This window comes from Mchenga conophoros, linkage group LG22, assembly GCF_057382185.1.
Source record: "Mchenga conophoros isolate Kocher_MC1m ecotype Shallow Benthic linkage group LG22, M_conophoros_male_GT1.1, whole genome shotgun sequence".
Taxonomy (NCBI): domain Eukaryota; kingdom Metazoa; phylum Chordata; class Actinopteri; order Cichliformes; family Cichlidae; genus Mchenga; species Mchenga conophoros.
This window is the reverse complement of record NC_140546.1, coordinates 1,356,979-1,383,768: the sequence shown is the minus strand read 5'-3', so window position 1 is coordinate 1,383,768 and position 26,790 is coordinate 1,356,979. Positions and strand designations below refer to the sequence as shown.

General features: G+C 47.5%; 1 protein-coding gene across 2 annotated transcripts in view; it reads left to right on the top strand.

Moving 5' to 3' along the window:
- The first annotated feature begins 320 nt into the window (after positions 1-320).
- LOC146548458 (glutamate receptor ionotropic, kainate 5-like) overlaps positions 321-26,790 on the top strand; it is a 216,750-nt gene continuing 190,280 nt past the window's right edge. For both annotated transcript variants that reach the window (XM_085261542.1, XM_085261541.1), the window contains exons 1-2: positions 321-834; positions 19,542-21,180. The gene's annotated coding sequence lies outside the window, so the exon portion shown is untranslated. The remainder of the gene's footprint in view (positions 835-19,541; positions 21,181-26,790) is intronic.

Sequence of the window (26,790 nt, the reverse complement as noted above, 5' to 3'; positions counted from 1 at the left end):
ATGAACTCATCTGAGGTTCAGCAGAAGTTGCTGGCCGTGAATTAACTGGCTAAAACGCATCGTTGTAGCGCAGTGGCTCTATTTTATTCAGGCACAAACACACTCTGAGACAGAGAAAAGGGTGTGATGCGGTCGGGTACCTGTGCAGCTGCTATCAGTGAGTCAAACTCCAACCCTCAGCTCTCAGAGTGGAAAAGTCAGAGAGGGAGCTGAAGGAGGGATGGAGACACATTCAGCAGCAGAGGGGAGAGGGAGGTAGGAGGGGAGAGGGAGGTAGGAGGGGGCTGGAGTCAGAGAGAGAAAGGGGGGAGAGCTGAGTGCAGTCCAGCCTCTGCGCTGTGAAGCGGCAGCCAGTTAGTCCGACAGTGAAGGACGCGGAGCCGCCAGAGCCTTCCCCGCAGCACACCGGAGCATAATTAACTGGAATAAAGACGCAGAAGAAGAAGAGCCGCGTTCCTGCTGTGTTACTGGATAAACAGGCACACAGCTGCAGGAGGCACAGCTGAGGAAGCAAGAGGAGGTGTTGGAGGTCCGTGTGTGCGTTTGTCACCTCACACGCTGAGCCTGAGGAGAGCTGACGGTGTCACTGCGACAGGGAGCTGAGTGTGTGTGTGTGAGGCTGAAGTGAAGCTTCGCTCGCTGGTCACGAGGAGTTGCTGCTGTTGTGTCTGTTGCTCCTTTTTCCTCTTCCTGAGACGTCTGTGCTGCACGCGCGGGCGAGCGACTGCCGCCGTGCGTCGTCCCCTCGCTCGCTCTCTCCGTCTTTTCCTCCCTCCTTCGTCTCCACCTTCAGCCGGCTTCTTTGCCGTAACTGTGCCGGGGAGAGACAGCCGGGTAAGTGTGTGTGTGCAGGGGTACGGGGTGTGTTGCTCTTTTCCTTCAGCCCGCTGCTTTTTCTGCATTTTCTCGCTGCCGTCTCTTTCACTCCACCTCATTTGGACTTCTTCTTACTGCCATCATCTCCATCCATCACCACTTTTGCCCCTCCGTCACCTCCATCCATCACTTTTGAACGACCCATCCATCAGACGTTTGCACCCCTCATTTTTATTCTCTCACACTTTCCTCGCTTTCCTTTCCCATCTTCTCATTCCTCCTTTCCTGCAGCGATCGCTCATTTACACCATCGGGTAAAACACACACACACACACACACACACACATCCACGTTCTGTAACCTGGAAGTCATCACAGTCCGGCGCCTGAAGCTGAGAGGCAGAGGGCCTGACATAAAATCGACAGTGTGGGGTTGAACCCCAATAATCCCTCCATCTTTCTCTTCATCCATCACTCCCCGGCCTCCTCACACTCTCCACCAACTCCACACCTCCCCCATCTCTCTCTCACACACACACACACACACACACACACACACACACAGGTGCACATTAATATGTATAAATATATACGAGTGAGCTGAATATGCATTCATGCACACAGCATCAGGCTGTTTGCATCAGCCGGTGAATAACAGTCAAGTTCCAAGTTAGCCTGCTGTTAGAAACTGAACATCAGCGTGTAGCTGAGCTTACACACACACACGAGCATGAAGGAAATTGTTTCATTCGAGTGATAAATTATTCATCTGATGAAAAGTACTCTCATCCTAAAACGTCCCATGTGGTCCAATTTGCAGCTGAAATGTTTATTAATTGTTTGGTGGAGCCTGATTGTGAGCAAATCTTTCATCAGCTCGTGTTTGCCTTCATCATCGCTGCTCGGTTAATTGTTGAGCGCCAGTGAAAGAGCCGATCAGAGACTGACGGCCGACCGCTGAGTCGAACCTGCTGATGTCGTCGGTGTAAACACAGTACTGATCGTAAATGCAAAGCTTTCAGGTTTTGTGCAGGTCGTTAAAGTCCTCGAGCATCTTCAGACTTCAGTTTGGCAGGATAACTGTGACTCGGAGTCCACTTCAGCTGCTCCACTGTCAGTCACGTCCTCGCAGGACAAACCTCCGTCCTGTGGTAAGTGGCGGTCACATGGGCAAAGATCAGCATTCACCCTCAGAGTGAAGAGCTTTTCAAACTTGGATCCATAAATGTCGGGACGACGGTGGAGTTTTTGGAGTTTAACCTTTGGATGGTGCCACCGCGGATTTTAAATCAAGCAGTCACGGCGCAGCTGACGTCAGCTTTGATTCAGCAAGGTGACCTCCGCTCCCACGCCGACTGCTCAGGGTGTGAGGGGCGGTCCTAAGATGAAGCCCACCTGCTGGGACTAATTGCACAACATTATTTTTGTTTTATTTGGATTTAGTGTTTTGGATAAAAATGGTCTGCAGCCACTGACTGGATGAAGAACTCGTGGACATCAGCAGATGCTGGGTTTCCTCTTTGAGATGCTCTGCAGACTTTTACTGCAGCGCCTTCAGCTTCAGTAACTGAAACATCTCAACAGCTTGAGATGGACTTTTCCTCACAGCACATGAAGTCCAGCTGTCAGGATTTCCACAGACTCCTGAGCAGCACAGCAGACATGGACACAGAGGTAAAGGCTTCATTAAACCATGTTTGCAGAAAAGATGGCTCTGTAGAAATCCCAGGGTGAGGAGGAAGATGGAGAAATGAGTGGCAGGTGGGGTCCAGCAAAGCCCGCTGACAGACAGGTGGAGAGTAAACTCTCTGCAGAGGAGATTAGCAGATTAGCTGCATAAACGTGCCATCTGAGGAATCCAGCAGGAACCAGACGGATGTCATAACCCACAGGTCCAACCCAAATAAACCCAGGTGGAGGCAGGAAGGGAAATAGGTCGACGATATAACAACTCCATCCGTTCATCAGCCATATGTGAGTAGTTAGCTTGTTGCTAACTGAAGCTAATGCAGAAACTGGCTTCAGTTTTTCTTTAACAGGCAACAGAACAAAGTGCAAACATTAAAACATGCTCCAAATACAAAATGTTGCATTGCTCGAACTGAAGCAGCCACTTATTCTCATTCCATGGGTGGCCGAGGTAGCCAATTAGAGGGTTGGTGGTCTGAGCCAGCGTGCATGCTAAAGTGTCTTCAAGCAATACGCTGGAACCTGAGTGTGAATGTGATCCCATACATCAGTGAAAATACTCGCACGGATGCTGTGAATGGCAGGTTGACACATGTTGTAGAAAAGCTCTGTAAGAACCATTTAGTGAAAACTGCAAAGAACTAGCAGTTCTCTTTAGGATAATGTCCTCCAAGGGTCACTGTTTCATTTTTGACCTCAGTTCATGTCCCATCTGGAAGCTTTGCATTCCTACTTAGGCTGTCTTCATGTCCACTTGCTGTTTCCTTTGACATTTCCGTGCAGTCTGCTTCAGTTTAGGTGCTCAGTAAGGATTAGGCATGCTGTGGAAATGCTCCTGCAGGTAACCTCACCTAACTGCAAGTATTTGATGAACCCAGAAGAAAGGCTCTAACACTAACTGGGGTCAGAGTCACCGCTGCCTGACAGCTCTGTTTGCTTCTGCTGCAACCCAAGCATGCACGCTGCAGTTTGCACTGTTTGATGTAAAAGCATCAGCGTTACTGGGGACGTGCAAAAAGCCTTGAAGACACTGTGTGTAGAATAACGTTAAATAAATAAATGTTTAACTGCACGTTGTTTTCATGAAGCAAAGCCTTTAATCACACGCACACATGTGCTGAGATTGGTTTGCTTAGGAGAAGAGCTCGTTACTGCTACGCAGCGGGATCACTGACGCTCTAGGATGTCTTTCCAAATGTTGTATCTCAGTTTGAAAGAATATTAAATACTGAAGATGAGACATAAGAACCAGAGTGGTGTCAGATGGAGTCGAGCATGTAGCCTTATTTAGCCACGTGCTGCCCTTTGTGTGTTGTTAACAAGCTAAGCATATACAGTAGCTGGAGAGTGGATTAAGCTGCAGGAGTGCTTTTGTAATCCACTGTAATGGCTTTAAATTCATGGAGACTACAGCTGCAGAGGAGCAAACTTCAAAGGCAAAAAGATCGTCCTAATTGGTTTAGATAAGCTGGATGAAACGTGGCTGTAATCGCTGCTGTTTACCAGAACAAACGATCGTCAGTACCACTGAAAGGACCTCTGGAAGATCCCCTTTTTCTTCTTCACACGCACGACTCGATCCAGCTCTGTGCCAGCGTGTGCCGTGTGAGCGCCGGGACGGCCCTCCCTCAGGGATGTTCCTGATTAGGTGCTCTTAATTGCTGCCGGCGGCACTCTTCAGCGAACAGCCTCTCCGGCAGCGTGTCGCCACTAAACCGCGCTGCGGATGGGGATAATTCACTGTTTGGACAGCGGGCGCTTACGCTCGCTTACTTCAAGAAGGCCACCAGAGCTGAGGCCGCTGAGCCGAGCAGCTCCTCAAATAAACTCGCTCACGTTTGGTATTTCGTCACCGCCCAACGGTAAAACCACGAGTGGAGGTGATTTGCAGTTCCTGTCGCTCGGCCCTGATCTGCGACAGCGTCAACCGACCTACACGTGACGCCGCTTCCGTGTCAGGTGCAGCGCAGCGTGTGAGCGATGAGACGGAGCGTGTCATTACGAGAATGTGAGCAATCAGACGTGAGCGCGTCGAGTGGAACGGCGAGCGTCTCGAGGTTTAATGTATGCGCGCCGGGTGCGTCAACCTGCTGTTGTCACTTTGGGTGACGGCGCAGGGTGATGGAGTTTGTTCCGCACGAGCGTCAGCAGCGACTGGAGCTGCAGGTGTGTGTGTGCGCTCAGTTTCAGCTTTTACATGACATTATGCAGCCCTGTGTGTGTCTGTTCTTATTCATGGCGGTGTTCAGTGAAAGCGTGCAGGTAATGCACAGAGGAATATATTCAGTCTGTTTCATGGTGCTCCAGTGGGAGCTGTAGCAGCCCACACACACACACACCTGTGACAGGACGCCTCTGAGATAATCGATTATTCTCGTTCACGTTCTCCTCAATCAGGGTCATGACTCCCATGATCAGCTGTTCAGGGTCACTGAGCTCATTCACCGGAAACGCTGGTAAAATGGCGGCTTCCTGTCATTCGAGCTCGGGCAGCTTGCAGCTCGATGGAGCTTCAAGCAGCTTTGACAACATGAGAGAAACTCTGACAACATTCGTCACATTTACTTTGTAATAGTGACCGGGTGTACTGTTGTTCAGCTTTAACTGAACCGCTTGCTGCCTCTGTGCGCTCGGCCATGATGCTGTATTATGACAGATTCTCCAGGTCTGTGAACACGGGCCGCTTCACCAGCACTGACACCGACAGAGCACCGCAACAACCAAATGTCCTCGGCGAGGAACGTGAGTCCAAGGACGCGGAGCGATCACGCAGACGAACGGTGACTGAAGACTGGCGCCTAAACTCAGCGGTCCGGTGCTGAGCCGGTGAGTGCTGACGTACAGGCACGCAGCTGAGCAGCTCGGAGCCAGGACGAGTTATGATGCAGAGTAAAAGGCTGTGGCTATTTCCTGAAAGCTATATGCAATAATTAGGCCTTTCAACAAAAACACATTTAATTTTTCTGTCAGGAACATTAACTGTGGAAAAGCAGCTCTGTCCCCGACTCTGCAAGCAAAGCCATTACTTGTTAAGGCGCCCCACTCAGCGACGCACACCATGGGTCAGATGACTGCGTGGCGCAAGTTCAGGCTTTGCTGGAGCTGCGGGTGGTGCTGCGGGTGGTGCTAGCAGACCGAGCAGTGGATGGATATCAGCTGAACACAGTGAGGTGAAAGTATTTGAAGTGAATATTTGGTGTGAGCAGCTTCATCCTCGGCTCTGAACTCGGAGCAGCTCTCCGTCGTCTCTGTGAGGACCTTCAGACTGTGGATCCAGCTCTCCATCAGACCTGGTCCTCTGATCTTCAGACCAGTTCTTGTGTCATTTTCACGCCAACAAGCCTTTGTTTGAACTCCTGACAGCAGCCATCGTTTCCAGCATAATTTGGTTAACGATAATTGATCAAAAGAATAAAATTAAAGCAGTTACAGCCAGGCAGGTATTCACACCTGGGATACTCCGACAGCTCATTTCATTTCTGTTGGATTAAGATGTTCTGATGACCTGCGACACAAAGACATAAAGAGACAGCGAAAGGTAAAATGAGAAGGAGTCTGAGCGGCAGAGGGAGGCGATCACGTGTCCTTGAGGGGAAGGAAGCGGGAAAAGAAGGTGATGCACCCCTCGACAAATTTAAGAGCGTGATGAGTAGGGGTGGGGGAAAAAATCGATACTGTGTAGCATCGTGATATTTTGTTTGCTAATAATGTATCGATGCAGGGACAGCACAAATCGATATTTTGTTACAAAAAAGGTTTTTGTGCTCTGACTTCAGAGCATGTTGATCCTTTTTCTGAGCAAGAGTCCTGACACTGTCCAAATGTGTTTAACTTTATTTTGGCAGCAATAAACACGACAGTTTACTTATTTTAATTTAAGACATGTTTTATTTTAATTATGTTTAAAACCTTTTTCATTTATTGTAAAATTATATTTTGTTTTAATTTACTTTCAAATTCTTCAGATGCTGAATGGGCTGCATAGTTTTCATAAATAGCTATAATTGTACCAGATGCATTCAGTTAAGTTGGACTAGACTGTAATACAAACCGTTCAGTTCGTCAACAATAAAACTGACTGAAATGAGAGAAAGACTGAGTGTGAGACTTTGATATTAGATAAAATGAATATTGATAAAGTTTAACTTTATGTACAGAATCTGAATATCGCAAAATATTTTTAAAAATTGCAATAATATCGTATCGTGGGATGTATGGTGATTCCCACCTCTAGTGCTGAGTGACGCCCAGACGGCGTCAGGACCTCAGCCCCGTGTCACCTCTCTCTGCGTGACTTTCACTTTATGAACCTACACTGTGCCAGCAGCCGTACATCACCCTTCAACCTTCAGCCCGTCCTCTGCTCGCCTCATTCATCACGTCTTACACGCCAAGTGACATCAGCTAGAAGCTTAATCGCCGCCGTTTGAAAAGCCATTCGCTCAACAAATATGGGTGCTGTCAGCGAGCGAGAACGAGCCGTCACAGTTTATGCTGGGCGGGGTGGCGGAGATGTCAGGCCCCGCACTTTTATAATGTAATTAAAGCATGCGTGGGCATCCTTTTTACAAAGCCAATGTGCCAGAGACGTGATGTGTGGCGCACAGCGAGATGAAATGCTGGGTTTTAATTGGAGGCTGTCTCACTTCAGTCAAAGCGGCTGGATGAAGGGAAAGAACAGAAGGAGGGTTTATGTACAAGAAATTCATTATAAAAGCACAGCTGGCACCATCCTGATGTTGCACAGCGACGAGACGTGAGCGGCCCAGGAAATGAAAAACTTAGATGTTGAAGATTAAACAAGTGGCGATGGAAAAAATGAAACTACATTTTTCACTTTAGCGCCCGATGCTCACAGGTCTGTCAGAATGAGTCCGGAGGTTAGAGGTAGTTCACATCTCTGTGATGATATCTGCATCATATTTGCACCTTCGTTTCGTCACGTCCTGTTCACTTAGATGAAGAAAACACTGTCTGCTCTGCTGGCTGCAAACATTACAGCACATATGCTGCAGGCATACAGTACATATGTGGGAGGATCGAGCTGTCGTCTAAGCCGTTTGTCACCTGCACCGACACTCTTATTGACTCTAATAGAACAATAACTTACTAAATGAACATCATCGTTTCAAACAAAGCTTTTGATCTTACAGTATGAAACACCTTGACGTGACTGCTGTGGTTTGACGGTATATAAATAAAATTACATTGAAAACGTGAACAACTAAAGACATAATCAAAGCAGCTTGGAAAGAAAAGCGTCTGGACTTCTCCAAGTTTCTTGAAGACGTTTCATCTGAGAAGCTTCTTCAGGTCTAAAACCAAATGGTGGAGAGATTTAAGCCCTGTGGGAGTGTCCCTAAGAGGGACGTTGACCCCTGATGATCCTCTAATCACATGAGTCGAAGCGTGAAAGCGGGTGTGGGTCACAATCAGCCAGGGTTTCAGGTGAGCTCATTGTGAAACCTGGCCCCACCTTATCATGTGATTTCCTGAGGTCAGATGGCCCAGGATGTGAGTGGGCGTTAAGGCGTCTGGGAACTCGATTATAGATGGCAAACAGTTGGTGTCTTAAGCCCCGCCCTCTGTTCAAAGATGGTCGTTCACAGCAGACATAGATGTTTCTTTCAAACCATGTCTTCTCTGTCCACTGGTATCCTCAAAGAGTGACCTTCGACCTTTAGATCCAGCTAGGCAGCCGAGTCTTGAAGACTCTCCTGAGCTTCTCTAATAAAGCTGCTGCATCAGGGATGACAGTATTGTTCTGTTTGTCCTCCTGATCCTCTCTCGTTGTTGCCTGCTCTTCTTTTCTGTGCCTCTCTGCTGATTTGATGAAAGCCCAGTTGGGATAACCACATGTTTTAAGAGCTTCCTTTACATGTGTTTCTTTTCTTTCCCTAGGTTTAGAGGGAACATTTTCTGCCCGGTGCTGCAGGGTCCTGATTACTTTGTGTTGTGTTGCAGATAGTGGTGGGAGTCCAAACACCTGGGACTCTCCATCGTTTGGTTTTAGAACTGAAGAAGCTTCTTGGATTCGATTCAGTTTTATTTATACACCAAATCACAACTACAGTCGCCTCAAGGCGCTTTATACTGTAAGATAGACCCTACAATAATACAGAGAAAAACCCAACAATCATATGAGCCCCTATGAGCAGCACTTTGGTGACAGTGGGAAGGAAAAACTCCCTTTTAACAGGAAGAAACCTTCGGCAGAACCAGGCTCAGGGAGGGGCGGGGCCATCTGCTGTGATTGGTTGGGGTGAGAGAAGGAAGACAGGATGAAGACATGCTGTGGAAGAGAGACAGAGGTTAATAACAGATATGATTCAATGCAGAGAGGTCTGTTAACACATCTCCTCTCATCGGAGAAGCTTCTCTGATGAGAGGAGAAACATCTTCAAGACATTGAGAAAATCCCCCTAATTTATTAGTCAGACATCTTTTGTGTGCGCGCGTGTGTGTGTGTGGCGTACGTGTGTGTGCGCGCGTGTGCGCGCGTGCGTGTGTGTGTGTGTGCGTGTGTGTGGCGTACGTGTGTGTGCGCGCGTGCGTGTGTGTGCGCGCGTGTGCGCGCGTGCGTGTGTGTGTGCGCGTGTGTGCGTTTGTGTGCGTGCGTTTGCGTGCGTGCGTTTGTGTGCGTGCGTGTGTGCGCGCGTGCGTGTGTGTGTGTGTGTGCGTGCGTGCGTTTGTGTGCGCGTGTGAGCTTTACCATTACTGACCATCTCGTTTTTCCATCTTTTATATACAGTCTGTGTGCTAGTGGACACTGTGGGTAAATATTGTGTGAAGATGCATTTTCTGATTGTCTGTAGTAACACAAACTCATATCAGGGAGAGATGAAGTATATCACTCTGTGAATGTGCTTTTTGTTGCTGTGTTCATGATTCACTGCCTCTTGGACAATTCAGTCAATACCTACAAGTGCCTAACAAGGACGACGTGGAGGACTCGTGCACAGCTGTTTGGATTGTAGCATGAAGCATGCGCTTTGTCACAACGAGATGAGAGTAAAACTACAGTCCTCACGACGTGTGAGAGATCGTGAAGTAATGTCAGCCGGTCGGGAGGACGTCTGTCTCACGCTCACATGATGAATGACAGAAAGGCTGCGGGCTGTAAATGTGCCACCACCGTAACGTATCACAGAAACGTCTTCCTCTTTGTTCGAGCGAGTAACAAACACGTCTCTTTCAGAGGTTCCTTCATCTGCTCTTTACTGAGTGAAGCCGTGAATAAACAGACACACAGCAGGTTGATCTGAGTGACGGGAAATGAAAGATGAACATCTGATGACAGCTTTGAAGAATATTCATGAAATGTAAATATATTTACGCACATCCGGTTCACACCTCATGTGAACAGCGTGGACACTTGACGTACGACTCGAGCTTCAGATTAAAGACTCGGGTTTGGCTTGGGTGCCTGTGCTCTGTGATTGGTTACACGGTCTGCACTCATTAAAAACATACACGGATACAGAGTGCCGTTTCAGTTGCAGCCATAAAAGCTTCAAAAGAGTCTTTAAAGTTGTAGGTTACATGAACAAAGCCGGACCATAAAGTCATTCCTGAATACAATATTTGTAACTGCAGGGTTGCTTTCTGCTCGGTTCACCTCTGAAATTGAATTTTCTGCACACGCTGTATGTCACAACACTCCCACGTGTGCTCGAACTACAATAACATTGAGACCAGACTTCTGTAAGAAGCTGACAAGAATAATGGTGTGAAAAGCAAATTCTTTCCGTCAGTGCTGCGGTCCTAATTACACGTGATGATTTAACCAAGCTGAGGTTCAGAGCAGAGAGGCAGCCACCCTGAGAAGATGGCCCACACTGTTCTTCTGCTTCTCCAAACTCCAACCTGCTCAGTGTTTCTAACTCACAGTGTGGGGGTTCAGTGAGTCACCAGATGATTCCTTTTATGAGGTGCTCTTCTGCAGAGCCTCTCCTCCTGCAGGTAAACTCCAGCTCCACCATCTCGCTCTGCTCTGAAGCCTCAGAGAGCTCAGCACACGTGCTCATGAGGCAGGTTTCCCCCAGCTGCAGCCGCTGGCAGGCCCCAGCAGCTGCAGCTGGTGCCACTGCAGTGCACTGACCACAGGAGAAGGTCTTACTTGCAGATACAGCCAGGTACCATCAAGGACCATCACAGCATGAATGAGCAACCAGCAGTGAGTGAGCTGGAAGTGCTGAGTTTGCTGGCTAGCAGCAAACTGAACTTTCAAAATAAGAGCAGTGAGGGTCCAGTGTGTGTGTAAGAACCATATGTGTGGGTCAGTACTGTGTGGTGGTGTGATTGAGAGACCGTATCGCCTGCAGGAAGAAGCTCCTCCTCAGTCTCTCTGTGTTGGTCTTCAGGGAGCGGAATCGCTTTCCTGACCTCAACAGAGAGAACAGTCTGTTGTTGGGATGGCTGAGGTCCTTCACGATCTTCCTGGCCTTGGTGCAGCACCGCCTGCTGTAGATTGAGTGCAGGTCAGGGAGCTCGGAGCGGATGGTGCGCTCAGCTGACCGCACAACCCTCTGTAGAGCTCGTCTGTCCTGCATGGTGCTGTTCCCGAACCAGGTTAAGATGTTTCCCGCCAGGATGCTCTCTATGGTGCACGAGTAAAAGTTCCTGAGCACCTTGGAGGGCAGTTGGAAGTCTCTCAAGCGTCTGAGGTGGTAGAGACGCTGACGGGCCTTTTTCACCACGGTGTTGATGTGACAGGACCATGACAGGTCCTGCGTGATGTGAACTCCGAGGTATTTGAAGCTGTCCACTCTCTCCACTGGGCACTCGTTGATGACGGGGGTCTGGTAGTTCCTCTCCTGCTTAGTGCTGAAGTCCACTATCAGCTCCTTTGTCTTACTGACGTTTAGAAGGAGGTTGTTCCTCTGGCACCAGTTCTCCAGATTCCTAATCTCCTTCAGGTAGGCCGTCTCGTTGTTATCAGAGATCAGGCCCACCACGACGGTGTCGTCAGCAAACTTGATGATGGTGGTGGAGCTGGTAGTGGCCACGCAGTCATATGTGTACAAAGAGTACAGCAGGGGGCTCAGAACACACCCCTGGGGGGCTCCAGTGCTGAGAGTGGTGGAGGCTGAGACATGTCCGCCCATCCTTACTGCCTGTGGTCTGCCAGTTAGGAAGTTGGAGATCCACTGACACATAGATGAGCTGAGTCCCAGATGCTCCAGCTTGGTGGTGAGTGTGGAGGGAATTATGGTATTAAATGCAGAGCTGTAGTCTATGAAGAGCATTTTAACATAATTCCCCCTTCTAGTGTCCAAGTGAGTGAGTGATGTGTGGAGGAGATGAGAGATGGCATCGTCTGTGGAACGATTTGGACGGTAAGCGAACTGTAGTGGGTCCAGTGTGTCTGGTAGTGAAGAAATGATGAAGTCTCTGACCAGGCGTTCAAAGCACTTCATCACTACTGAGGTGAGGGCTACAGGGCGATAGTCATTGAGAGAAGCAGGGTGGGGTTTCTTCGGGACAGGAACAATGATGGACTCTTTGAAGCATGTGGGGATCACCGACTGAGATAAAGAGATGTTGAATATCTCAGTGAACACAGGAGCTAGCTGGTATGCGCAGTCTCTTAGGATACGACCTGGGATGCCGCCTGGTCCTGCTGCTTTCCTGGTGTTCACTCTCTTGAAGGCTCTCCTTACTTCATGCTCGGAGATGACGAGCACGTTTCCGGTGCTGGCAGTATCTTCCTGTCTGCAGCCGTTAGCGCCGCTAACACTAGCATCGTTGGAGTCCTTAGCTGCAGCCTCGAAGCGAGCATAGAAAGTGTTCAGCTCGTCTGCCAGAGTCACGGCCGCGTTCGTCATACCGGTTGTTGGTGCTTTATAGTCCGTTATTGTCCTTAGTCCCCGCCACAGGCTCCTAGAGTCACTCTGTTGGAGTTGTGACTCTAGTTTCCTCCCGTAGCGCTGCTTCGCCTCTTTCACCGCCCTCCGCACGTTATATGACGCGGCTTTGTATGGGTCCATGTCCCCCGTCATGAGTCCCGTGTTGTAGGCAGCGGTGCGGGATCTCAGAGCGTCGCGGATGGTTTTATCCACCCACGGCTTCTGGTTGGGAAACGTTGTGATAGTCTTTGTCTCCACGGTATCATCCGCTAGTTTCCCGATGAATCCCACAACCGCTTCCGTAAACACGTTGACGTCATCGTCGGAGCTGTTTCTGAACATGCCCCAGTCTGCGTCATCGAGTGCGTCCTGTAACGCGGCCACCGATTGATCCGTCCAGCGCGCGACCTTCCTCTGAACCGGAACTTCCTGTTTCAGCCTTTGTTTGTATTTTGGCATGAGGAAGATGGCGGCGTGATCAGATTTGCCAAATGGGGGGCGGGATTGTGCCTTGTAGCCGTCCTTGACCGTAGTGTAGCAGTGGTCCAGTGTCCTTTCACCCCTGGTGGGGCAGGTGATGTGTTGATAAAAGTTCGGCGCTGCGCGTTTGAGGTTGGCGCTATTAAAGTCCCCCGTCACAATAAGCGCAGCGTCCCGGTGTTGTGTCTGGTGCTGTGTGAGTGCCTCATGCAGCTCGCATAAGGCGGTGACCGTGTCCGCTTGTGGTGGAATATAAACGGCACTTACAATGACCGATGTAAATTCCCGAGGTAGATAAAAAGGACGACACATGATGGACAGTAGTTCCAGATTTGGTGTGCAGGAGCTTGTGAGAGGAACAACGTTCGCACTGTTGCACCAGTTGTTGTTCACCATTAAACACACGCCGCCTCCCCTTGACTTCCCCGAGTCCCGTGTCCTGTCCATGCGGTGAACCGAGAAGAACTCGGCCGGCTGGATGGCGTGGTCCGGCACCGCTGGGTTCAGCCATGTCTCGGTGAAGCAGAGGAGATTGCAGTCCCGAATGTCTCTCTGGAACTTTATCCTGGCCCTGAGGTCGTCAAGCTTGTTCTCCAGTGACTGGACGTTGGCGAGCAGGATGCTAGGCAGAGGTGTGCGGTGTGCACGAGCTCTCAGCCTGTTCCTGACGCCGGCTCGCTTCCCTCTAGGCCGCCGCCGCTTCCCTTTGTTCTCCCTCGAGATCTCACTCGGCCAGCTCGGATCCGGAGTTAAAAACTTCGAATTGTGAGTACATTGTAAACCAATAGAAACAAGAGTGTCACTGTCATACCTAATGTACCCAATGGTGATGATTTTGCCGATTTAGAAACGCTGAAAACTAACTTAAAAAACAAAGACAAAGAAAAAGTGGTCGGAGCAGTCGTGACGGCAGCCGACCTCACCGGCGCCATCTTATTTATTTAGTTTTAGTGCTGTTACCTGATAAATAACCTGCTGCTGTGCGGCTAATTGTTCTAACGCACCGTCCAAAAAGTCAGTGCTCCAGCTTTGATGAGTAATAAAATCAAGGATTATTTGCAGTTCCTATTGATTGTGTTGTAGAGTTCAGCAGGGATGCAACCTCATCATTCATACAAGCAGTTTTTGCTGTTAGCTAACATTCACACGTTCATACTCCAATCGCAGAGCAACCTGGGGTTAGGATCTTGAGTATTTGGCATACAGATTGGAGCAGCCAGGGATCGAACCACCAACCTGCCGATTAGTAGATGACCTGCTCTGCGTTTGCTTTTTGCATGGTTGTGGTATTTATATGTATCTGTGTCTGCAGCGGACATGCACAGCTAACCGATGCTGCTCGCTGTGACACTTAATGCTCAGATTCGGCTCCTCACGGGGAAGAACCAGCCTGAAATATCTCAGCCTTAGCAAAACTGAAGGACTGGCATGCACGGCTGTGCTTCTCATGGTAAGCTCAGCTGTGATGTCACTTCCAGCCCCAACAGGAATTTCCGAGGTGACTAACATGCGGCCTCAGCCTCTCCTCTGCCCTTCTTCTCCTGCTGGCCTTTGGACCTGTTTAAGCCCACACTGATGAAACCCACTGTGAGGACTGGCAGGTGAATGGGGAAGTTTAGAAGCATGCTTGCAGTCACTGTTTCCTCATGCTGGGGTTACAGCTGCAGCTGTGGGCCTCCTTGCTGCTTCTGCTCCATCTGTGACCTGGGTTCCAGTTTGGCACCAACGCAACATTTGAGGTGTTACTTTGAGGACGTATAGGTTCTGACCCCTGGTGTGAACGTGCTGTCTCTGCATGTTTGTGCACTGCAATGCTGGGAAGCCGGGTTAGAGCAGGCGCTGCTCTAACCCGAGCTGTCCTCAGGTTTGTCCTCGGGCCGAATCCTGAAAAGCAACACTCAGCCGGATGTTTCCACTGATGCTCTGTGGCTGTCATACAGCACAGCACACACTACAGGTGATGTTATGCAATAAGTTGCTCTGCAGCTATAGAGCGGCGCATCTCCTCGTCTCTGCCGGGGTGAGTCAGCAGAGACACAGCCCTCACAGCTGCACCCCATAGGATGCTGTTGTTTTACTAATGTCATGGGAACAATCATATTTACAGAACCGTGAAAGCGATCCTCCTTCAGCACACTAGTGCGCTGTACAGCCTGTCAGAGGGGGTCTAATGGATGGATGTAATGGAGCCCAGCAGGGATCCGTGGTGCTCTCTGCCTCTACACATGAAGAGCAGTCAAGTAGTTAAGAGCTGAAGTCACCAGAACCTGCAGGCTTCCTCTTCACCTGCCTGAATTTCAACTAAAAGAAAAGTTTGAGCTAAACGGCTGCTACTTCAGCTGGACGCGAACCACACTGACGCGTCACGCATCACTGCCTTCTGTGTAAAATGCTGGAGAAACATGGAAAAACTACTCTGCATTAGAGCTGGGCGATAGAACGATAACGATATGTATTGCGAAATAACTTTTTCTCGATAGAAAAGTTAAACTATTGCGATAGACCTCATCTCTCCTGTCCTCTTAAAAAAAAAAAAAAAAGAAGAAGAAGAAGAAGAACAGCCAATCCAAATTAAGTAGCGCAGAGCCGAACCAATCACAGCCGCAGCGTCACGTCAGGTGACTTGTTACGTACAGCACAAGTGCCAAGCCGCACATGTGTATTTGGGAAGCAGCCAGCCGCCGTGCCGCCCGGTAATGGAGGAAATGTGTGCCGACTAGAGAAACATCAACCGGGCGTGACCGAAGGTTACCGAAGAGAAAACAGATGATGGTTCCAACGCCGGAGAGATTGTCGAACGGAAGAGCCAGAGAAGCTCCGTAGTGTGAAGGTATTTCTGCTATTTCAAGTCTGACAAAAAACAGAGTAGCTGCACTGTAAATGTGCCGAAAGCAAGTCTGGAAATACAATAAAGCGGTGCAGCTCAGTCTCTGACTGGAAGCGCTAATTCGTCATTCGGCTTTTGTCAGACTAAAGTAACTGTTACAGCTGTTTGAAAAGCTCAGCTATACAACAAGGAGAGATTGAGAATTTCCTTTTAGTTCTCAGTTTATTTGATATTGACAAAAGTTGTCTGTTCTTCTGTAAAACAAACTAAGATTTATTTTTAGAATTAATATTTTGTTTCTAAGTGGAATTGACAATTTAGTCTGTTTCGTTTGTTCTATTTTGAAACTTAAACGCTTTAGCGGCTGCCTTTTGTGTAGTTTGCAATATTTGCCTTTATTTATCTGAAAAAGTCTCATGTTCCTTAAGTACATCTACCCTGTTGAACTTATTATGGGAAATAAATATTTAAATAAAAACAAGCTGCTGATTAGTTCACATTTTACTTGTGAGCAACGGCACATTTAAATCTTACAAATATAGTTATTTGGCTTATATTGTGATAGATATCGTTATCGCCTGAAATGAAAAAAACATATCGTGTTATGAAAAAATCTCATATCGCCCAGCTCTACTCTGCGTTTATTCTTTTACACAGTTTGGTGCTTAAATTATATTTTTACCAAGTCCTAAACATTATAAGAGAGACATTATAACCCCCAAACATACAATATGAAAAGGTTTAAAGCCAGACGTGTTTTCTTTCCCGTCTTTTACTCTCCCGCCTCGGCAGAGTAAAGTTTTCAAGGTGGAAAAAAAGTGTTGAAAGTTTGCTCCGTTAGTTTTATCTTTCAGAAGTAAAAGAAACATTAAGTTTGACGTCAAAGACTCTTCAGATAAAGTGGCTTCTGAGACATTTTCCCTCACAGGCCGGATGCTTTTTGTGCCTGCTGTCACCTCGAGCTGATTTCGACCCTGAAACACAAATTCTCCCATCAGCTAAAAAGATTGTGAAAAGCTTCGTCCTTTCTCTCGCTCAGAAGCATCAAAGACGAACACTTGGCCAAAAAGAAGATGCCAGAAAAAAGAAAAACGTGTTATCGGCTCAGTGCAGGAGGTCTAAACAAAGCTCTGGTTGTCACCTGAACTTCCTGCCCTCGCAAACACACCGTGCTGCCGGCTGTTTCAGAGTGCTGTGAGCGCTCAGGTCTCCGTGATGATGATGTCAGACATGGCGGCTGATCCTGCTGTTTGAAGAGTGTCTGCTGCAGTTGTGAACAAATCCAGTTCTGGTGTTGTAGCTCATAGCTGTGAAACGATGGTCTGTAAGAATATGATCACAGCCAGAAGCTCCTGGGTTTGAATCCACCCTCTCTGTGTGGGCTTTGGTCCTGGATCTTCTGTAGGTCTTTGACCGCCATCATTATTTAAGTCCTTGAGGTTTCAGTTTGTTTGACCTCGCCTAGTGTTTTTCTCTCTTGTTACTTCCTGCTTTATTTTGGTACTCTGTGTCTTCTTCCCCTCGACTTTTTCGTCTCGTTGGTTTGATTCTGTCCACCTGTGCCACGTTTCTCTGGCTGTCTTCTCGGTCGGTTCATCTTCTTCGTGGTCTCCTGCTCCTGTTCCAGTATTTTGGATTCTGGTACCCTTACTCAGTTTTGGACTGCTAATGGACATTTTTCTCCAGCTTCCAATTAAAGTTGTGTTTTCAGTTTATCCACGTGCCTGCTTGTTAGATTAACCGCTGATTTAAACTGACTGTAGATGTTAGCGTAAGCGTGGATAGCCGGATGAGACCGGTGACCTCTTCCTCTGAGAAAGCTGGGAAAGGCTCCAACCAACCCTGATTCTGGTGCTAAAATCAGATTCATAAGTTTGTTTGCAGCGTTATCCAAGCTGATGCTGCTTAGTGGCCTTGTACTTGTTCTCTAAATTAGGCATCAGGAAAGTTTCAGCCATATTTCCAGAAGGCCGTGGCAGAATGACACAATCCATTCTGCATCTGGAGACAGCGCAAAAGACACAGTGAGATAACAACATCATTACAAGGGCAGCTGTCCAGTTTTCCAACACACAGACTCACTGGCTGTATGCCATCACACCCCTGCCATTACAAAGTGTTGTTTTCACCACAGGGGTGCGCTGCCCTCACGACACGTGACCATGTGAAGCTAGCCTGCAGCGAACAAAATAGACGAGATCTCCACACAAGGCTGGCTTTTCTTGATTTTACTGAAGATCTTTTTAAGCCTTTCCTCGCTCAAGGCTTCTCTTTGCTGTTTCTTATTTCTAACTGAAATATACAGAAAGTGAAAATAAATTGTTAGCTGCTCTCCACGAAGGGAAAACCAACCCTGCAGGGAGACCTACCTCCGCACCTGTGCAGGTGAAGCCAAAGGGAAGATTTGCTTCACCATGTTTTCTAGTCTTTGGCTTAGAATAAAGTTGGTTTGGAAACATTCAGCGATGCTTCATCTCCTGCTTTGTGTTTGTGCGGGCGCCGTGCTAGCAGTGTCCAAGCGTTGTTGTTTTTTGTTTTGTTTTTTTCCTTTTCATACCGCACCACCCCCCCTGCAATGGCTCTCCGCCCCTAGGGGGCGGGCCCCACACTTTGGGAAGGTCTGAGTTAGATGATGCTACATCAGCCCTTTGCCTTTTCTCCTTCTGGTCCTTTTCCCTGTGTGGACACGATGAACGTGTAAACCTCATTGCTCCTCCCACTCTGCCGTCATTTCAATGTTTTTATTGGCTCCTCTCACTCATCGACTTCTGTTGTTTCTGTGTTTTTGGCTGAAGGAAGTTTTCAATAATCGTGTTTGTTGTTTTCATCTCGACTGAATTTTCTCTTCAGTTTTTTTTTTTTTGTTAGTTTTTTCTTGTGTGGAAATAAAGATGAGAAGACATTTATAGACAAAGAAGGTGAGGTGAAAGTCTTGTATTTACAAATAGCTTCTTTCCATAATCTCTAAAACAATATAACGTGTAAGTCCTTACTTGTGTGACTGCGTTGTGTTTATGTGAAACCTGTGTCTGTTACTGGCTGCAGGTGAAAATGCTGAATTGGAGGCTTTCTGAGGAGTTTAGAAAGCCTCCAAACACACGACGTTAGACCAGTAGACTCGGGCCCAGCCTGGTTTCATTTTAACTGTAATTTAGGCCCTAAAGTTACTGGGTTACGCTCAGGAAAAGATCATGACTTATGTTCCCTTCAATTCAATTCTATCTTATTCTGTTTATATAGCACCAAATCACGGCGCCTTGTATTGTAAGGTGAGAGCCCTACAATGATACAGGGAAAATCTACAGTCAGATGAACCCTTATGATTAAGTGTCTGGCAACATTGGAAAAGGAAGAAACCTCCAGCTAAGGGGGGGGGGGTTGTTCTGCAACACCTGGGCACCAGGATCCAAGACGCCCTGGTGGTCAGTTAGAAAAAAAAATGCATGTTTGTGCATCACAAAACTTTGGTGTCAAAGCTCAACCAAAGCCGACTGATGGACTCGTGTGACACGTTCCAGTTAAACCTCCTTGGCTGCAGTTTGGTATATGCATCCTCCACCATAAGGCTCCTTAGACTAATATAACTGAGTATATAACACAGCTGAATGAGACCACAGGTTTTAGAAAACAGGCTCTGCAGCATTTGTCTCTGTCATAATACCCTCTTCACTTAATTACGATCTGTGAGGCTTTTCAGCAAAGCAGATGTGATAAAGAGGAAAACATGGGTTTTATATTAAACCTCCTCCAGATCTCCAGTGAAGCTCATATTAAATCTGAAACGCTCTAAAACTGGAGTCTGAGTTTTTCCCGTTTGGAAAGAATTAACCTGCATTAATACGAATCTGCTGAAACCAAATGCTGTTTTTCTTTTCACTGCAGGTATCATCAGAATCTCCTCGACCTCATCGAATCCATCGTTACCAAAAAAGCCGCAGGCCTGAGCCTTCCTGGCGGCTTTACTGACCTGCCTGCTAATCAGCAGCCCCGCCGGAGGCCGGGACTCTGAGGACACCAAAGACAGAAGACGTCTCGGCTGATCTGGATGCTCTTTGTTTCTGTCATTTCCTGTTTCCACACTGACGCCGATCTGCAGCCTGGACACGGTGGATGTAAAAGAAACCACGCCGCTCTTTTCTCGACACAATTCTTCGCGATGTCGCCTCGCAGGAGGTGACGTGTGGCTCCTCCTAACATGTAGCCAGGACGACCTGAAGAGCCCTCCCACAAACTTTCCTTCAAACAGGCCGATCGCTGCCGGATGAGTGAACGCTCACTCCCACAAAACACAAACTGAGACGCTGAGCGAGGGTTCATAAAGTGCTACCGGCTCATTATCAGCCACGGCGCTTCCTATTTTCATCTTTAATCTTTGTATTCTGAGTAATCATCTTTTTAATTAATGGTGACGGCGGCATGAAATCTTCCCCACCGCCCTCCTTTTCTCCCGGTGCCACCTGAAACCAATTAGCAACAGCAGATCTAGATGGGGATTAGACACGGGGGGAGCAGCCGCGATTAGACACAAACACAACGACAGAAGAAGAGAGCCTGAGAACAAAGCCGGAGGCGGGGTTAGGGAGGGGCCCGCCGTCCATTCTAGGTGATCGATAGAAGGGAGGAGTAGATATGGATACGGCCGGATTGGGGAGGCAACCCTCAGCAGACGCAACAGCCAGGTGTGAGTCAGCAGGTGGAGTCGATTGTCGGTGCCCAGAGTCGTGACTGACAGGAGCTCCGGCCGCCCGGGACTCTTTGTCATTCCCTGCACGGAGCGGCAGAGCACGAGGAGAGACTCCTGGCTCGTCTCCACAATCAGGGCCAATTAAGAGAATTTGATTATATGCCTTAATCTTGGCAGTCAGGTGGAAAAAGCAGACAGAAGAGAAAGAGGAGGCAGAGCAGGTGCCACCGATACACACCATTATCTCCGTCCATCTCTAATTGAGTTTGTTGCTGCCCTCGCCGGGTGCTCGCCTCATCTCCTCTACAAAAGAAATCTGTCTTCAAGAGTTTTTCTCGAGAGAAAAACAGAACAGAGAAATAAAGGCAAGGCCCTCTGTCTCCTGCCGTAAATGCTCTTTCTTTACCTTCTGCAAACACTTTCACTCGGATCTCCCTTCAGAGACATTCCCCATCTCCCTCACCTTTTCCAAGTCCCTTTTCATCCCACCTTCCAGACTCACAGTCCCAGTATGGACATGTCCAGTCTCCCTGCAGTTTTCACAATCTCCATATCAAGAGTGAGATAAAAGTATTATAGAGGAGAGGGCAGAAAGCAGCGAGAGGCTGAATCTGCAGAGGACGGAGCACAGACTTTATTTCCTCCCATCGACCGTCCCCGAAGCTTCAGTTCCTCTTCTTAAACTCCCTCCTCTCCCCTGGAGCTTTTCCAAGCTCTCCTCTGTGGATCGTACTCTCTGCAGTGACCGTCCGACCCGGACTTTTCCCAGACTTAACCGACCTCCGTCATCCGAAGCAATCCTTTGATATCGGCTCCTCGTGTCCTCATCTTCATTCCGTGAGTACTTCAGTTTTCCTGCCTCCTCTCCCTCTCTCCTTCCTGTCCCTCCCAGTTTTGTTCCAAGATGATGTGATGGATGATACAGGCAGTCGCAGTATCACACAAAGGTTTGCTAGGCTGAGGTTTGTTGAGACTGAAACAGGTTCTGGCTTCTTCTCCTGAATTCGGGGGCTGTTGCTTGGATTGAACATGTTGGACTCATTCATGTGACAAGAGGAACATGCTAACACTGCTAACACATAAGAACTGTAATTTTCACTTCACTGCACCAACAATATTCAATATTCACACCATTCACGACTGCACCTGTCAGGGTGAGCTGCTCGCACCATTGATCGACATCTCTATGTAATATGGTGTTAGCATCAGCAGGAAGCTGTGTTATCTTTTCCCCAAGAATCCAGAAACCCATTAATGACAGAGCGGTGGTGATGTCCATCGTTTATGTACAGGCTGTGGTTAAATGCTGAGATGTTGTTGTGCTACATTTTGTTGAAGACTCTTATTTTGAAGGGAACAGTTGACGGTGATATTCCCGGTGGCTCATCAGTGGATATAAACTTCCTGGGCATTTGTTCAGTGAAGATCTTGTTTCTTTCCACTTTGATCCTTCTGCTGGTGCAGGTGAGAGTGCCGTGTCGGCTGCTGTGCTGCATGCAGAGACAAAGCATTTAGCTCATGCGTGACCCTGTGGGCGGCGTGCAGGTTTGTGACTTCCTGCCGTCGTCTTAACCGCTGCTGCACACGACTGCGACGCAGCACACATTTTTACTCTTGGTGCTTTGAATCGATCAGGTCGCCTGATATTTGCTGTGCTGCTTTAGTTATAGGCAAAACTTTAGAGGGATAAAAGTTTAATGATGGCAAACATATGATGTGAGTAGTAGCTGCGCTTTTTTGCCCCTTTTATTGAACAGATTCGGCACCAAAGACAACAGATCTGGTGTCAGATACAGCATGAATGGTAGAGACAGGTAGGGGCTGGTTGCAAAGTGGCTTGCAGCATCGCTGTGACGTTTACTAACTGGTTATCAGCTGATTTGAGCCGGCATTAACCTCCTAAGACCCGAACTCTTCCACAGCAGTATTTTTAATTTCACTTTGATATTTGGGCTGATTGGGACCTGATGAAGGTAAAAACAAAAATTACCAATTTTCTTTTTACCTGATTTTTGTTTCTAAGGAAGATCAGAGCCACATATGAGGACATTCGTTTAAAATGTTGATAGAACAGTAGCAGGATAACGTCCTCGTAAGTGGATATCAGGTCATTGTAAAATTGAGTATTTTGGTCTAAATAACCCAAAATGTGATGTCCACATACGTGGACGCAGGTCCTAGGAGGTTAAGAATAGTTGCCTGGATTTTACATCCAGTATCACTTATGCTTCCTGCTAATATGAGCTGAGACTCACTCTTGTTTTTGGAAATCTCCGCTAACAGAAAGCCCCCAAAGTCCGCTATGGTGGGCTCCTGCATGGCAGCGTGTTCTCCTCCGTGCACAGCTAGGTGTGAGCTATGCAGAGTTTGATGAAAAGTACAGCGAGTAAAAGAAATGCAGCTCTTCTCATAAGTGGATGAAATTGCTGGAGCGCTTTGAAAGGTCTTTGCTGTCGTGTGAACTACCAGCAGCTTCAAAGGTTATGGATGAAACGGAGAAAACACGAGAGCAAAGCTGGATTTACTCAGACGCAGAGTTTGGACGCCTCTCAGCATACATGTCGCTGCATTGTTGAACACACACACATCCTGTGCTAACACCATTATCTCTGCTCCTTGAAGGTGTACGCAGAAATCCACCAATAAAGGACATTTCAGAGATGAGCGTCGTCTCGAGTCTGGCAGTAATCTGGTGACTGTCCAACAGAGATGCTAATGGCCAATTCTGCATCATTTTAATGTTAAAATGATCGTTTGTTAATCACAGCTGTGTGTTCCTGTTAGATGAGCCAAAACTTTCTATTTCCTCCCTCCGACTCTAAAGTCCAAGGACGAAGTGAAATTACAGGTGAAACCCCTTTGCTGGAAAATAGGCCATAATTATTACTGTGGAGCTTTGGCTACATATTTAAACGCCACGCCTCATCCAGACACAGATCCACTTCCTCTGGGGGATTAACTTATACCATCCTGTGTGTCTTCCCTCCTCTGCTCCTCCTCTCCCTCTCTGTCCATCTTTTCTAAATCTCTGTGCTGGATATAGCCTGCATCCTAAATGTGCCTCCTCCTCCTCTTCCTCTCCTCTGCATGTGTTGGACTGCGTCATCGTAGGCGTTCGGCGGTCAGGCTCCATGCGCCCTGCATTCAATCCTTCTTTTTACGTGCGATAATAGTACACAAGACTCAGGAGTCATGGTCCCACGTAGGAAGAGCAGATCAATGAGTCTTTATTCAGCTGGTGAACCCCCGTGTGTGTGTGTGTGTGTGTGTGTGTGTGTGTGTGTGTGTGTGTGTGCGTGTGTGTGTGTGTGTCTCTGTGTGTGTGTGTGTGTGTGTGTGTGTGTCTCTGTGTGCGTGTGTGTCTCTGTGTGTGTGTGTGCGTGTGTGTGTCTCTGTGTGCGTGTGTGTCTCTGTGTGTGTGTGTGCGTGTGTGTGTCTCTGTGTGCGTGTGTGTCTCTGTGTGTGTGTGTGTGTGTGCGTGTGTGTGTGTGTGTGTGTGTGTGTGTGTGTGCGTGTGTGTGTGTGTGTGTCTCTGTGTGCGTGTGTGTCTGTGTGTGTGTGTGTCTCTGTGTGTGTGTGTCTCTATGTGTGTGTGTGTGTGTGTGTGTGTGTGTGTCTGTGTGTGCGTGTGTGTCTCTGTGTGTGTGTGTGTGTGTCTCTGTGTGTGTGTGTGTGTGTGTGTGTGTGTGCGTGTGCGTGTGTGTGTGTGTGTGTGTCTGTGTGTGTGTGTGTGTGTGAGGCGCAGTGACGGGCTGAGACTGTGATTTGAATTTTTGATCTGAAATAATGGAGGAGAGGTGCGTTCTGAGATGAGCTCCTGCACGACTTGATTGGCTGATTATGGAGGACTGCGCTTCCCGAACGCTCTCACAGCTTCTTCGTGTTTATCAGATTCTATTGGACAGTTAACTGCGGGTGCTTTAGTTCAGAGGCGTGATAATAACCTGGAGGTGTTGTAATGATGCAGTAAAGTCTTAATCTGTGGGTCGTCTGTGGGTCCGGTGTGCTGTTTAAATGTGGAGGCGGCCCCTGGAAAACACGTGTGCGTGGAGCACGTGTTGGTGATGGAGCCTTTCCAGATGTGCCAGCTGCCAGGTCCACTGATGCTTTCAGAATAAACATTATTCTGAAATTGTTCCAGTTTTGGTGATCCTCTGCCTCTCGAAGATGCTTTCTATCAATCATATGACCCCTATGAGCAGCACTTTGGCGACAGTTGGAAGGAAAAACTCCCACTCAGGCAGAACCGGGCTCAGGGAGGGGCGGAGCCATCTGCTGCGACCGATAACAAGTAGGATTCAGTGCAGAGAGGTCTATTAACACGTAGTGAGTGAAGAAGAAACACCCAGTGCATCATGGGAGTCATAGGAGCAACAAGCGAGCTCATGACCTCATTAGCTGCAAAATGAGACCTGCTGCTGCCATCGAAGAAATGTCAGGTTAAACACCTGATATGTTCTTTTTTGTGAATAAAATTGAGTTCATGACTGATATTTTATTCACGCGGAGTATTTCAGGTAAATCATGATCATCCTCTTAGTCCCACGTGAGTGAAATACCATCCAAGATCTCCCTCGTTCTTTTACACGCCGCATTTTCTTTGTTCCCACCTGAAGAAAAACACCAACAATAAAACAGAGATGATGTTTTTCCTTTCGGCCGGCTCATGGCGGTGATCACTGGGTCGTTGGTTACGTTACACCGTGGCCCAGAATAAAACTCGCGTTAAATCTGCGCTGCAGAAAATGCCGCGGTCCTGGGCTTCTTCGATTTTACGATCACTGGTGTTACCATGGTCACAGTTTCCCTTTGGTGTTTATTTCCTGGGTTGTTGTGATATTTCATCTTCATTGTTCATCTCCCCGTGTTGTGTCTCTGTGCTGTCAGGGTTGCATGTGTCGGTCTCAGGTTGTGTTTCCTGTTTTAGTTTGAAGGTCCTTCGTCTCGTGTGGTGTTCTTCTTTGCTTCCCTTGGTTGGTCAGCAGATTCTGTTCAGCTGTGTGACCAGATGTCTCCACTCTGTCCTGTGTTTCCTCACAGAGTCCCAGGTGACTTCCTTGTTTCTGCATTTGGGTCCTGACAGAAAAACAGCTTGTTTTTTTAATATATTTCAGTACTTTAAATGTGAATCACTTTCTAATATGATTATGAAGATGAGATTATAAATAGGTCTGAAGTGAAAACGACTTCCTGCTAATATCTCCTGATACTGTAATCCAATTACTTTTTTCAAGTAACGAGTAAAGTAAGGGATTACTATTGCAAAAATGGTAATTAGATTACCGTTACTTTCCCGTAGGAACGCTGCGTTACTGCGTTACTAAAACCGTGATTTTTTTGCGAGAATGTCTCATGACAGTGACGTAAGCGAGTGCGCCGTTCGTGACAACAGCTGTGTGCAGATCAACAATGGATCACATATCGAGTGCAGGAGAGAGTATGAGCGTGCAGCGTTTAAAGCGTGGAAGTACTGACCTTACTTTGAGTTTGATTCCATAAAAAGTGACAAAAACATTAGTGTCCGCTGTGCGTGGGAAGAAAACTTCTTTTTACAGCGAAAAAACCCCCTAAACTTCCAAGGAAGCACTGAGTGCGCTATGACGGGAATGTGACGTTCACAGAGACACTGCCGTATTCTTCCACTGACCGCGGCACACCTGCACCAGGGTAAACCTCCGCCTACCCCACTCCTGCTTTACAGGTGAAAATAGAGCAACAGGACCGCTGAGTCTTTGACTTTATTTATTTTCTGCTGTGTTTTACTTGCATCTATTTGAAAGACTGAGTGTAAACACACAAAATATTTTATTTTATGTGCTGGAATGTGCAGAAAATAGGTTTAAATGTTAAACTAATTTCTTCCAGTCAGAGAATGTTGCATATAATTTAATGTTTGCTTGATGCATAAAGTTAAAAGATTAAAACTAATAAAACAAGTTTTAAAAAGAGACTTTTCCATTTGATTACATTTTGTATGATGGATTATGCAGAAAAAGTAGAATTGGGCTGAAAGATCTATCGCTTTATCACCTACTCAGGTTGTAAATCGTGTTTTTAAAAAGTAACTAAGTAACTAATTACTTTTGAAAATAAGTAATCAGTAAAGTAACGGGATTACCTTTTTGGGGAAGTAATCAGTAATTAGTTTCTGATTACTTTTTTCAAGTAACATGACCAACACTGCTCCTGCTGCGCACGGACTCTGTATAAGGACGGTGTGCCGCGTGGCCCGTCGCTCTTATTCCTCTTCTTCTTCTTCGGCTCTCAGACTGAAGGACTGCAGCAGCAGTGCACGCAGGATCAAATGTTTTGTCTGAAGTGCAGTCAGAACATCTGCATCATTTCAGCTTTTCAAGTTTTCTAGTTTTACTGTTGTCGCCACAAATCTTTGTTTCTGTCCAAAGTAAGTAGGCGAGGGAGACGAAGGCTGAAATGAACACACTGGCA